The sequence below is a fragment of the Columba livia genome, chromosome 2, assembly GCF_036013475.1.
Source record: "Columba livia isolate bColLiv1 breed racing homer chromosome 2, bColLiv1.pat.W.v2, whole genome shotgun sequence".
Taxonomy (NCBI): Eukaryota; Metazoa; Chordata; class Aves; order Columbiformes; family Columbidae; genus Columba; species Columba livia.
This window is the reverse complement of record NC_088603.1, coordinates 92,085,274-92,099,636: the sequence shown is the minus strand read 5'-3', so window position 1 is coordinate 92,099,636 and position 14,363 is coordinate 92,085,274.

Genomic DNA, 14,363 nt, shown 5'->3' with positions numbered 1-14,363 from the left:
CTTTACTGTTTCATCTACACCTAAGACCACAGCACACTTCCAGCTTTCATAAACGAACATAAAAGAACAGTCACAGGTTTCCAGTGAATTAGAAAGCACTGTGGAATACATAATTGATGGTTAAAGGTTGCTATGCTAGATGCAGATTAGAATCACTTTGAATTTCTCCTACAGCAGCAAGGGTAATATGCTGACAATATGAGCAGAGGTTTTCCATGAGTGTGGTGTGGCTCAGTGGTGGCATATTGCAGTGGCTGGAACAGATTTTTTATTTTTATTTTTATTTTTATTTTTATTTTTATTTTTATTTTTATTTTTATTTTTATTTTTATTTTTATTTTTATTTTTATTTTTATTTTTATTTTTATTTTTATTTTATTATTTTTATTTTTATTTTTAACCTTTCTTATTGGTAGGTGGGCAGAGAGGCACCTTTCTGTAATGGAGTTGCTGCAAAACTACAGCTACAGTTAGATCTGGCTTCGAAAAACAAACTGTCTATCCTGAGGTAGCTATAGTGTTTGGTTCAATTTTAGACTCTTTAATGTTTGCATTTCCCTTTGGGGAAAACTGGAAAACTTCTCATTCCATTTTTACTTAAAAGATTGTTCTTCTTTTGTATGTGTATGTTTGCATACAAGTTCTAATAGGAGTACTTGGCAGAAATTACAGGGAAATTAAAATTAATGTTTTCAGAATGAAATATATCTTGCTGTATTGGGTGTAGGTGGTAAGGTTGTGGTGGTAGTGGGTGCTGCAGGGGCATCTTCAGTGAGGAGATATCAAGGGCTTCTCTGTGCTGGACACAGCCAGTTCCAGCCATCGTTGCAACGGACCCACTGCAGGAAACGTCTGAACCCATCTGTCACAGGAGGACACCTCTGGGAGAACTTACGTAAGAAAGGTCAAGAGCGAGTGGAAGATTTGAGGATGGAGCTGAGATACAACTTTTGTGCTGAGAATTGTCTTGCCATGGATGTGCTGGGAGTTTGGGAGGCTGGAAGACAAGGTTGAATACATGTTTGCCGAGAGATACTTAGTTAAATCTATTTTATCAAGAATGTATCAGCTTTGCTCCTCTTCGATGTTGTTGAATTTCTTTGGTGAAGACCTTGTATAGATTGTGAATAATTAGAGTGGGTTTTTAATGCTTGACCTCCTACCAAAGAGAATTAACTATTTGAGTTCTCACTCATGATGCAAAAATCAGAGCATTAGATGAGAGGGCTGGTAAACGGATTCTTAAGTTTCAGCATTTTATGTGATACTGCATTATTTTAAATTAAAATAAATCTTCAAGACGAGAAAGTACTAACAAATCATTTTTTTTATCCAGCTGTGAAAACAGAATGTAGACTAATTTTGTTATCCTTGTTTTTGCCTGTATCTTATTTAAATTGAGCTCTTAACATTAGGTATATGACTGTGCCCTTCACTGGCACATATGTTGCCTCCCCTTAGCAATGAACTGGAGAACTGAGCCCAACGACCTTCAGCTTGCAAAGAGACACTTCACAGTGTATAAAGAGAAAGGTGTAAAGAATTGCTTGATGACTGAGCATGAAGAGTTTAAGGCCTTCTGGGACAACACTTGAATGAAAAATGTGACTGTCTTCCTTAGCCCCCTTGGAAGCTTATTTACTTCTTCAGTATCTTCTGGCATTATGTCTTGTCCAACAGAAAGTCCCTTTTAACTCCATGAACATCTGAACTGAGTCTCAGCTGATGAACCCATGGGCAGGATTGATGCCTGATAGTATAATTTATAATTCCATTATTTTTCTTGCAGTTCCCCAGTTTGGTGAGGGAGAAAAGGCTGGAAAATAATTATTGAAGTCTCTAAAGTTTTCTGAGATTTGGGTACAAATGGTGATATGTCGAGTATAAAATAGTGTCATTAAATATCTCACATATAAAAGCTGTTATGCATAATTTTCATTATATGTAAGATATAATACATAAAATGATGTAGCTTTAGTTTACAAAGAGAAAGTGATAAGTAATGGGACATAGAAAGAACAAGTTAAAGTGAATAAAGAGGTATATATAAGGATGGGAATTTGAGTTGAAGAGGTTATTGGTAATGTATAGCTAGAGTATAATTACTCGAATTTAAAATCCTGTTTTACATGTTTAAGTGTATACTAATCTTTTTACCTTTCAGAATGAGAAAATATCACAATGTTGATACATATAAGCACCTGAATCACACCGAATAATACTGAGAGCTCGATTGGGAGCAATAACTGAATGGCAGACCTGTGGGAGCAAGCTTCATGCTGTTAAAATGTGAATTTATACAATGTGTTGCTGCTGGGCTCGTCTGGCATTCAGACAACTTTGCAGATCTCAATTTACCTGTGTAATCACACGATAATTCAGTACAATTAGCATGTGAAATACTTCAGCATCTCCATATAGTTAGCTCATAATTATAAAGCAAATGTGTGCTTACCAAGGTGTTTTCTTGCCCTGTGGTAGCATAACGACTTTGTCTACTGTGTCATTATGTGTATGTGGAAGGTCTTGAAGTAGATGTGTCACAGCAGTGTTAACTCAAAATACTGATAAAGACAAAATAATATATTGTGGAAGGTGGGGAGGGGGGAAGGAAAAACAACAAAACCAACCAACCAACCAAGCAAACACATCACAACAAAACAACAAACAAAAAAACCCCAAACACCAGGAATGATCCATATGCCTATCTGTGCTGTAGTAAATGAGCAGTGTCAGCTAATAGACCTGAAAGTCTGTATGGTCATTTTGCAAAGGGCTTCTGCTAGTTGCTCACATGTAGTCAAAAAAAACAGACAGATTCCTGACTTGTCTGAGGAAGAAAATGGAATACAGCAAATGCAAAAACCACAGTGAATAAGCCAAAAAAGAAAAAAAAAAAAAAAATCTAAAAATACAAATGCAGTTTCATCTGGAATACTGCTTGTACTGGCAGCTTCCTCCCCTGATGTTACTGACTGAGGTTTGGAGAAAGTGATGCAAATCGTTTAAGATGTAATTATCCTTGTTAAAGGATGTAAATCAGAACAGGTTCACCTGTTCAGGAAATTAATGAAGAAAGATGAGTTAAGGATAATACAAAGCAATGAAATAGGTAAACCCCATACTGGAATAACTTTCTATTCTGGGCTGTTGGTAAGAGGAGCTACTTGTCTAGCTGTAACTACAAGAGTACTGTTAGTGAAGGTCAAGAGAAATTGGGAGAATCTCAGACTTTGCAGAGGGGGTCTGGTAAGAAATCACTAGCACATTCAAATATGGCTTCATTTCCACCCCTTGAAAATGGAAGCAGGACCCACGTTATCAATTAAAATGATAAAAGGAATACTGCATAGGCAAGAGAATTAAGTTAGTCACTCTTAACGCACTTTTGGACTCCCTGAGAGCAGAAAGTGAGAGATTGAATTCGATAATAAACAAGAAAATGATGCTTTGTTGATGCTTTTAAAGTGAAACATCAGAGGAGGATGATGTTTAAAGGACATAGTACTGATGCTGTGAGGCTTTAGGTAAGGTAACTTTGCACAACCAAATTAATTGCCTTGGGCTGTTACTAAAGCCAAGAAGTTAGCAAGATTCAAATGCGGAACTTGAATATCAAAAGACAGGAGGCAAAACAAAGCAGTATTTTTAAGTATGGTTCAAGACCACTTTTAGATTTAGTACAGCTGTTTTTCAACAGTCTTTAAGTTAAATGGCTGTATTCTGAACAGTGCAGCCTGATTAAGTCTACCCAGTAGTGCCAGCTCTGCTTGGGAATTATGGTTGTTGCTCTGGTCAAGTGCTAGAACAGTGCTGGAGGGCTGTGTATAGGGAGCAGAATGCCCAACCTCTAATGGTGCATTCTTTGACTGGGGGGAGCAGCCTGTCCTGTGAGGGTTGATGGCAACTTGCTGACCTCCAGGAGGCTGTAATGATACCTTTATTGTCCCAACTTGGAAGATTCAGAAGGCATCAGCAGCATGAAATCTGAAGTCTCTGATCGGTAATTTCTGGTAAGAGATTTTTGGGGATGCTTGGAAAGATAGAAGTTTGTAGTTTTCTCACACATACCTAGTGCAGGATTTCTTATGTTGACAACAGGCTATTCAGCAGAAAGCTCTGGAAGAAGTTGGATCATGGACCTGACTGGTGTTTCTTAGCTGCTTGCTGTTCTAAATGGGCGCAGGGATCTTTCTGGATCTTAAAAAGAATGGCACAACTACAAATAGTATAAAAATAAAATTGCTTTAATAATAAGACAGAAATAGGAAGACAAATGTAGGTACTAAGTAAATCTTACGTCTTTTCAGATGCTTTTGTGCAGCATCAGATGGACCCTTGGTGAACAGCCACGTTCACTGCACATGTACCATCCATGGAAAGGTTCCTTCTTGCCATGATGCTGTGGATCCTTATATCTAGTATAAAAAACCAAAACTATACATCTTGTTTTGCTAGGTAGGAATGCTCTCTCTTTCTCAATGGTCACAAAAGCATACTTAGCTATGTGTGTCTAGGAACTGTATCTAGGATCAGTACATATCCAGAACCTTCCAGCATCTTTCCTTATGTTTTTAGATACCTTGGGATTATGAAGCTGTCACTCATGTGCACAAGGCCAAATGTAGCTAACAAAGTAGCTAACTGATCAAATACATCTTCCTCAAGTCTCTTAATACATTGCTCCTATCTACACAGTGTTTCTGATTTGGAGTTAGTTTCCTTAGAGGTGATTTCACTGCTGTTATCCCTATAGGACTATAGGTTTTGTGCTCCTTAGTAAAAGTATGTGGATAAACAAATAATGGAAGGTGAACATGGCTGATGTTGACTGCTTCCACCAAGGATTTTGTGTTCAAATAGATGATATAACAGTGGTGTACCACTCAAACATGGACATGTTGAAAAACAAATGAATGAAAACTGTAAACTGTTTTTCTTCCCATGCATATTGTCACCAGTAATTGCATCAAATATCTAAACCAAATCATCTAATTGCAGTGGTCTGGCTGGAAGGCATTTCTAACAACCAACTCTCAGACATGACTGACAGGGAGAGTTTTCTCTTTCTAGGGGAAATTGTGCTGGTGTCCCAGTGTAATGCATTTAGTAACTGCATGTGCAGAAGCATAGTGAGACATAAAGTTCTGTTGGAATGAGGGATGTCTTAAATTATTGACAAGTCCATGAACGAAGGCCCTGCCAAATGGCATTTTGGCATCAAGTCTGATGCCCACTATCCTTCGTCATTCCTTGTTAATGGTTCCTCTCTTTATGAAACAGTAACTTGATGACTGCTCATTTGATGCATTTGGTTCTCACTCAGGATAAATTTATTTTTCCCATACCTGTTATTCTGGGAGAAAATTTTACCTGTGCACAAGAGCCACTTTGCATGGAAGTGTCTCAGGTGATTTCAGTATTTGTAATGGAAATGAAGAGGGGTAGGACAGGAATGAGGCACTATCTCTGACCAGTGAAAAAACAGTTATATGCTTCCAGAGAATCCAGCAGAGAGCATCTGGTAGACCCAGCTGGACTGCTATGTCCTGCCCGGATGGAGTAGTTGATTCTTTGGCTCAGTCTGCTGTGTTTATTTGGTAATGATTCATTAGGTTCCTGTTACTTATATCGTTATGCTGCAGAGTTTTCGTACCTTACAGACATTACACACTCCTTCAGTGTCATGTTGATGATTCAGTATCGATATATCTAAACCGATCAGAAGTTTGAAAAGTGGGGAGAAAAAGGCAATGAACAACATTCTTGAAAAATCTTTGCAATTTTGGATGAAATCTTCTGCACAGTTGAAAAGGTATTTTATTTTTGTTTGTTTCTGTGATAATCTTGGATTCTGTAATGAAGCACAGCAGGTAGGAAGGTTCTGTACAGGTTTCAAAAGAAAATGTTCAACTGTACAATAGAGTGTATTTTGAAGCAATGCTCCTTTGTATAAAGTGATTACCTACATAAATAAAACTGCTAAATGCCTTTTTTGGAAGTCATTAAACTTTGAAAGAGGTGGAACAAGATATACTTGTCAATTAAAAGTACATTTGCAGAAGACCATACATAGCAAAAACACATTCATTTGTAATTCCCCACAAGGTCTAAATAAAAGTATTTAGAGAAACTTATAAAATTAAATGAAACAACAGAGAAATCTGTGTGTCAGTATCCCAATCCAACTCCAGAATTGTTATGGTCTACTTGTTAACTCTTCAGGATATTTGAATGATGTTTTGTAGTTGCAGTAGAAAAGCTGTTTTGATTACGATTTCAGACATTTGCGGACATGGGGGCTGAATATCATCTACAAATCTAGTTTGGCTTGGCCTAAATCTTCCAACTTCTTTTCAGAAAACTGAATCTGTTGCTGTACTCAACACTAAATTGGAAAGAGTTTGTATTTTAGCACATGAAGGAACTGTGATTTTAGGATATGTAAGGGTGTGGGTTTTTTCCTGCACATCAGTTAAATATCTTAATACTTCCACGTTCTGTGTCAGCAAGGCATGCATGCAGTAATTTATGAAGTAATTAGTGATTAATTAGAAGCACCTGTACTGTATACTGAATGTGATAAGGAAAGCATGGAAAGAAGGAATTACCTCAATGTGCAAGATTCTGCTTCTAGTTCTATTATTCTTATCCATCATTTGATAAAGGTAAAAAAAGACCAGCTTCTTCAGAGTTTTCTTTCTGTAACTGACAGAAGTTTTGTCTCTAAATTGTTAGTATATTTAATCATCAATTTAGAAATTAAAGATAACTAGAGCTCTAAGCCCTACTTGCATAATGATCTATTTCCACTGATGCCTATGTTGCCTTATTTTCCAATGCAACTTTACTAGCTTACCCCACATCTCTGTTTTTCCTGCTCCCATACTGAATACCTACTGCACTCCCAGTTAGCTGTTGATTCCCTATCCCTCCTTTTGTTTTGTCCTTACCATTATTTGATTACTGTCTTAAAATTAAAAAAAAAAATATAAAAATTGGGATGTAATTTCCTTTGATGGTCATTGGATTGTGTCAGAATAAGAATTTTCACTGATCTTCTTGCCTCTTCTGTCTGATTTCCTTTTTTTTCTTTGTTAGTCTCCTAATGTACAGCTTTGCACTTTTGTTCTATGTTGTCCCAGCTGGTGTGGTCTTCCCTCACCTCAGGCTGTTTATCTGCTCAATATGGTTGTCATTTTTCTGACTTGATATTTGGAACACTCTTCTGACTCTAATTTTATGTTTCCTGCACAGATTCCAGCAGCTTTCATCATGTTGCATGGTTTTTGTCTTCCATCTCCATTCTTCATTCTATTTGTGATCTTTAGTCAGTAACAATGCTCAGGTGTTAAAATTACTTGATGTTTTAAGTCCACAGGTGTATCCCTAGGATATCACAGCACAGTGATATATCTTTGAATACCTCATTAATTAACTTACTTTAGTAAATTAAAGCAGCTCTGTAGAGGTAAGATGAGTTAGCTGAGAAGACATTTCCCATTTCACTCTCACATTTTTTCACACAAAAGTGTATTTCCTTTGGGAAGGATGAGGAGTGCCTGAATCTTTCTCCTTCCTTTGCTGGTTCTGTAGCAGAGCATAGAATTGAAAAAAAACCAGCACTGATTCCGGGTGTCATAATTTTCCATGTGGTGAAGAGAGGAGTATTTGCTCTCATGACCTGCTACTGCAATTTGAAATTGTACCTTTTAAAAATTCATCTGTCCAACCTAAACCCGTGGCTACTTGAAGCCTCCTTCTGTTTTTTGCTACTGTTTTCCTGGGTGTTAGACTGCATCCTTCCTTTTGTCTTCTTTGCACCCATTCACTTTTTTGTCTTTTTCAAAGTATTTATGTTTAGAAACTCCCTATTCTAAAGCATAAGATGTTAATGAAAGAAAGGGCATAATATGAAGAGCTAGATGACCTTTTTGAATTTAACATCTGTGAATTGTATATAAAATACGTTCAGGGAGAGAGAAACTATAAAGATGCTTTACTTTACAGTGGAGTATTTTTCCTGTACATGTGGACTTCCTTTCCGAAATGCTGCAAGAGAGTACTGCAAACATTAGGAGGGTGAAGAAGTTCTGCACACAGATTCTAGCTCCTTACAGATAGTGCTAAGGTGTAGTCAGTCTTGACCAAGGCCTAAATTTGTTTGTCTGCTCTAATGGTAGCATAATAAGAGGACAAAGTAATAAAATGTCATGCCATTTTTGTTAAATGCCATAAAACAAGACATCATCTAGCTGTCACATGTCCTTTCTCACTAATTGTATTTCATTAGCAACCCATGAGCAGGGTTGATACTTCTGCTAATAGCAATCTCGCATGACAAATACTGAATCTCTGAACTCTGAAGCTGCAACAACTACTCAAGTCTGTGCAGTAGTCAGTTGCATGAATGAACAATGTCTTGCACCTGGAATATTATGCTGCCATGAGCACAGCACCAGACAATTCATGTTAGATCTGCTTTTAGGCGACACAACTGTGAAACAGTATTTGGTAGTACAAATATCCAGTTTGGTTTTGTTGTTTCTTTCCAACAGTTATGTATCAAATTATTCTTTAGTTCTTTTTTTAATCATCGTTATTAGCAAAATAACTGAAGCACGTTTGCTGCATGGGTAATAAGAATATAAGATAAATGAATACAAATAGATTTAATCTGAGGAATTACAAAGCAAGTATTTGATCAAACAGCAAAAATGTAATGTCGAGGTTTGAAGCATGTGAGCTGAGCAGAAGCATCGACATGTTCCACTCTCCACTGAAAATATCTAAGCTTAATGTTCTGGGCATAATTATGCCATTTAATTATGACTCTTTAGACTTAGTGAGTTCTAAAAGCTCAAGAGACAACTGCCACATAGAGGAAAAAAAATCTCACATGTTCCTGCTTTTTGGAAACATCTGAGATTATTGTTGGGCTGCAGTGGGATTCTATAGAGAGATACCTGAGGTAGGTCCAAGCATTCACATAGTATACAAAGCTATGCCACCAGGCTACAGCTCTGTAGCCGTGCTAGTGTAGCACCAAACCCAAGATAATAACCCTGGAGGTGTAATTAGGTCAAGTGCAGTGTAGTAGAGGCAGAACTATACTGCTGCTGGCTCTGGAGTTACTGTATTTTTTCTGTCCGTTTGCTCTGTCTTCACTGCAATCAGTAAACTTGCCTCCCCCCCTTTTCTTTTTTTGGCTTAAAGGGAAGCTTTGATTAGTTGGCCTCAGTTACGTTTCTCAAGGAGAGCTTTATATTTGTACCTGTAGGTGGAGCTCCAAACTCATCTTCTACTAAGATGAACCGGTGTTAAAGCAAACCGAAAAGGAAAACCTTAAAAGACGACTTCTAAATACAATATCCAAATTGTAAAATTTTACAGAAGAAGATACTTAAAATTTTTTAACTGAATGCTTGCAGTTTTCAAAATAATGAGAACTGATAGCAGTTTTATGGTTAAAAAATCATGTTGTTTGTTTCTTTTAGTTGCTCAGTCATCACAGTGGAAATAATTTCTTCCTGTTCACAAGCTTTATTTAGCCTTATGAAATTTCAAGTCTTACTCAGGAAAAGGTAATAAAAAAAAGACATTTTTCCTTCTTTTTTAAATGGCTATTCTGTTATGAATGTTTAGTGTATTAAACACGAGGCTACGAGTCTCTTCCTAATAAAAAGATGTGTCTGGGATCTTGTTTTGCCTTGTTTTGCTCATTTCCTGCTGTGAAATATTATAGATGTACATCAGAGACTGGATCAGCCCTTTGCATTATAGTCTGTTGTTCAGCAGGAAGTGGTTTCAGAATCACCACTGTCCCAGAGAGCAGTGTGAACTGCCTCACGTTTGATGGAGAGATTTGAATTTTGCCATGAGAAGAACTAATGCAACCATATTATAAGACGGTTATTGTTAGTCCTTCTTGTGATTACGTTAATTATTTCCTTCTATGGGGACTTGGAGAGTTGGAGTGCTGTTATGCTGAGAGAACTGAATTTGGGTAATAGCTCGAGATTTTTCCACTGAAAGCTTCCATGGCCTTTTTTTTGGTTATCGTTTAATCAGAGGAAATACAAAGAAATCTCTCTTACTCATGGTTCTTACTGGAAGAACTGTGATTTTGCCTTGTTTGTTTTCCAGTGACATAACTTTTTCCAATAAAATATAAAGACACAAATGCTGGAGTTGAAAAAAATCCTCTCTTCATACTGACTTTATTCATTTTTCTCCAGAATAGTAATGGTGAAAAGTAGTTGTTGCTGTGTTTGGAAGAATGGAGGTGAGTAAATCGCTGGTATTCGTGAAGACAAACTAATAGAACATCCCAGCTATGGATTAGACAGTGCAGGCACTATGCAGCAAGATGCATTATTTGCCCCTTTAATGTACTGTCAGTCCATTTACATGTTATACTGTAAACCAAAACCTTTTATTATGGGACAAATAGATTTTTAAGACGAGACAGAGGATGTATTTTGAAGCAATCAGGTTTCATTATGCAGTGTCTTTTATACAGGATGTCGATATTGCCCATTGATGTGAATTATGCTATCAAAAAAGTGCATTATTCTCAAGATCTGTTTTGTTTAATTCCTTACAGAAATGTCCTTCCAGTATGTGGTACTACATCTATCTGGGTTGAGACTTGTGTGTCTGGAATAAAGGTTTGTTGGAAGAAACGGAAGTTGTCCACTGGACTTAACTATGTGGCAAGGAAGGGTTAGCCTGAAAATAATGAGCTAAAAATAGAAAAAGTGTAGCCAAAGTGGGAACTGAGAGAGAAATGATAAAGTCAGACCAGCTGCAAATGAAGGCAGAAGTGGAAGAAGACTCAAGATCTCTGAGATCTAGGAAGGAAAGTTGGTCTTATTTTGCAGTGCCAAATCATAATACATTAGGAAAAAAAGTAGGTTTTGTTCTGTGATATTTATGTAATACAACCATTAGGCATTTGAACAATAAACAATAAGAACACAAAGAGAGCCATTACATTTGGATGATAAGTGTTAACTGCTACCTATGAACCATTTTTATTTATTGAGACAATGAGATTGAAACTATTTCACTGACATCAAACAATCAGTTAGGAAAGAGTAAAACTCCTGGAATAAAAACCAAAACTATTCTTGTTCTGCCATGTGTCTTGCCTATATAAATGTTCTAAAGGTTTAAAATTTAATCAAAACTCTCTGTTATAAGGTTCAACCCCTGCTTTGTGTATTAGAGCTCTTTAATAAAATTTCACAAGTCCTGCATCTGTCCTGGAATCAAGCAAACAGTTCCAGATCACAGAAATTCTAAAATTGACCAGAGATTGTAGAGATGACTAAGAAAATATACAAGGGAAGGTTAAGTGCTTGAAATGTTAAGAGTCTGGAAAGGCAGTTGAGGACTTGACTTTTCAAGCAAAGAAAAGGTAAGAAATTGTCAGATGTTAAAAAAAACCCACAAACACTACCCTCCCTAGCATTGTAGTTTTATTTGGAGTGGTTGTTCCAGTCTTTTGAACATGTGAAACAGAGCCTACAACCCTGCTAGAAAGATGACAGAGAGCTCTTGCTGTTTAAAGTTTTGAAGAGCGCTAAGACTTCCTGAATGTCAATATGACACAAATTGACAGCACTGTGAACAAAACTTAGACTCTTAGAATAAAAAAAAATAAAAGAAGAAAAAAAAAAAGAGAAAAAAAAAAAAGATTGCCATTAAATTAGTGGCTCGTCTGATTTTGAGAAAAGAAAACTCAAGATGGTAAGAGTAGGAGGAAAAAGCTTTTCTGAACTAATGACGGACAGTTTGATCATATAACTGAAATACAGTTTGATGTTTGTTTTCAGAGGTATGAAGATTTGTTACTCACATGGTTTTGACATTAATGAAAAAAAGGCACCCTAGTGCCATTGGTGGTTTTTTGTAGTTTTGTAGGGACTTTGATACTTGCTATATATAAAATGTACAGAAATGTGTATTTCATGTTGAATTGACATAAGCAAAAACTTTCCACGATAAATGTTTGCCCAAGGCTGTAATTTTAGGGAAGGTTTGTTCTAGTACTAAGTATGGAGACTAGGAGTAACATTTGCCATCTCAGTGCTGCTTTATTTTCTTTTATCTTTCATTCTTATCCTGTTTCTGTCTTTAAGAAGTTTTCTTATTTCCTTCTGAAGTGGAGAATGGTAGAAAAATCAAGGCACCTTCTACTTCTATTCAGAAGATACAGTATCTTCCCTTTTAGCATCTCTGGACCACAAGTTAGATAATCATCTTCACTTTCTTCTGGTGTAAAGTTCAGGCTGAAAAGCCTCATGATTATTGTCAAAGATGTGCTGCCCTCTAGATACAAGATTCACCTACTCTGTATTCCACCAAACTCTTAATTTGGGTCTGTATCTCACATTTAATATATGGATATTAGGGATTTGTGACCTGTATTAAAATCTGAGAGACTGATTAGGTGTGTTTTAATCTGTTCATGTTCATTTGTAACTTTTCAAAAGGGCTGGGACAGGCAAATAGATCATGCCAGTGTGTTTCATGCTGGTAATGCCTAGAAGCAAATGAATGCTCTGTGTGCAAAGCAGTGTCACATCTGTCTTACGGGACTGATGCTAGATTGATAAAATGCCAATTTTACTCTTCCTCAGCAGAATGGAAGTTTATGAGGCACTTTTGGGAATGGAAGTATTGATATATGAATAACTTACGGGAAAAGAACAGGAGCTCCAGTACTGCCATAAAATCAAAAGTGGGGAAAAAAGGAGTGGGAAGATCATGGAAACTAAACATACAATCAGATGGGAACAAGAAAAAAAAAAAAAAAAGAGATAGATATTTATTAACAGTATATTAGCATACTGGAAATTTTCTTGCTCTCAAATAAAAGTTCTCTTAGTTTCAGAGTATGTGATAGAGGAATTACAGGAATTTTCCTTCTAAATGTTTTTCCCCAAAAGTAGTTATAAAACCACACTTTACATGGTATAGCTAGTTTGTCTTTTTCAATTACTTTTTTTGACCGAATTCAACTAAGTGACATGCTGGTGATATTTCGCAGACATAGTGTAAGAGTAAGGTTCAAGTATGTGATTTTGACTGTATAGTATTGATCATGTTGTAGAAACAGAAATCAAAGGATTTTTTTTTCCCTCTCAATCTCTCATTATTAAGTACTGTAGTTGCCATTACTGCTGCTTGAAAAATTGGGATTCTTTTAGTGACTTGACATGTTTCGAATTGAACACTTGACTGTGATTATTGTGTCCATTTACACTGTGGTATAGTATCATGTATACATTCCTAATGTACTTGGCCTGTAGCTATGCCATGTTGGATAAAAGTCACAATGATAATGACAAAACAATTAAGGATCAATTCGATAGTCTATTGTCGAGGGTTAAGATTGCGGGATGACAGTAAAACCCTGGCAGATGTATTGTTAACCTCTTCTCCCCCCCACTTCCCCCTTTTGCCCCTCCCTCTCCCCGCTTCCCACGAAGGACAGGCGATTGGGAGGAAAAGGAGGACAGAGAGAGAAGAGTTGGGAAAATTAAAAATGTTTTACTAATGCTACTAGTAAGAATAGAGAAAATAGTACAAAGTATACAAAACCAATCTTGAAAGTCTCAACAACTGCAGAGCCGGCACCCGCAGTCCTGGATTGGACTCTGCAGCCAACTGGAGCTGGACTGAGTCCGTCACTAGACCTCAGTTTGCAGGGACGACTAGCAAGGTTCTCTCCTAATGTTGGCCATAAGCAGAAGGGACGAGATCCTCATGATCCCCACTTTTATATGAAGTAATCACGTGAATGGAATGTTATACACAGTTGGTCAGTTTCTTGGTCACCAGTTTCTCATTGCCCCTCTTGCGAGATGTCCATCCATGCTTATCAATAGCTTTGCATTCCGTTGCTATGTTTACTAAAACATGTATCTGGTTCTCCAGGAAAATGCAGCGAATATGAAAGCTTTAGCTGACAGGCAAATTCACTAAAAGAGCAACTTATTTTTTAACAAAACCAGGACATCTATAAAGTCAACAAAAAGACTCCTATCCAGCACAGCTGTCACTGCATTATGCACCACCAAAATTAATACTTGTTAAAATAATTTCCCTTTAGAAGTTCTTACGTTATGAAGTTATGATTATGAAAAAAATCCTAGAAAATATAGTATATATATGCAGTTACTTTAGGTAAGTTTATGAACTAGTCTTTAAAGTTCTATAGAAAGGAGCTATAACTATTCATCTCTACAGTGAAACTGTTCCTTTTGTTGTAGGCTTAACACAAAAAGACAGTCTTTTTTTTTCTGATATCTTCCTGTTAAAACTTGTAGCCATAGACTTTTGTTTTCTAACAG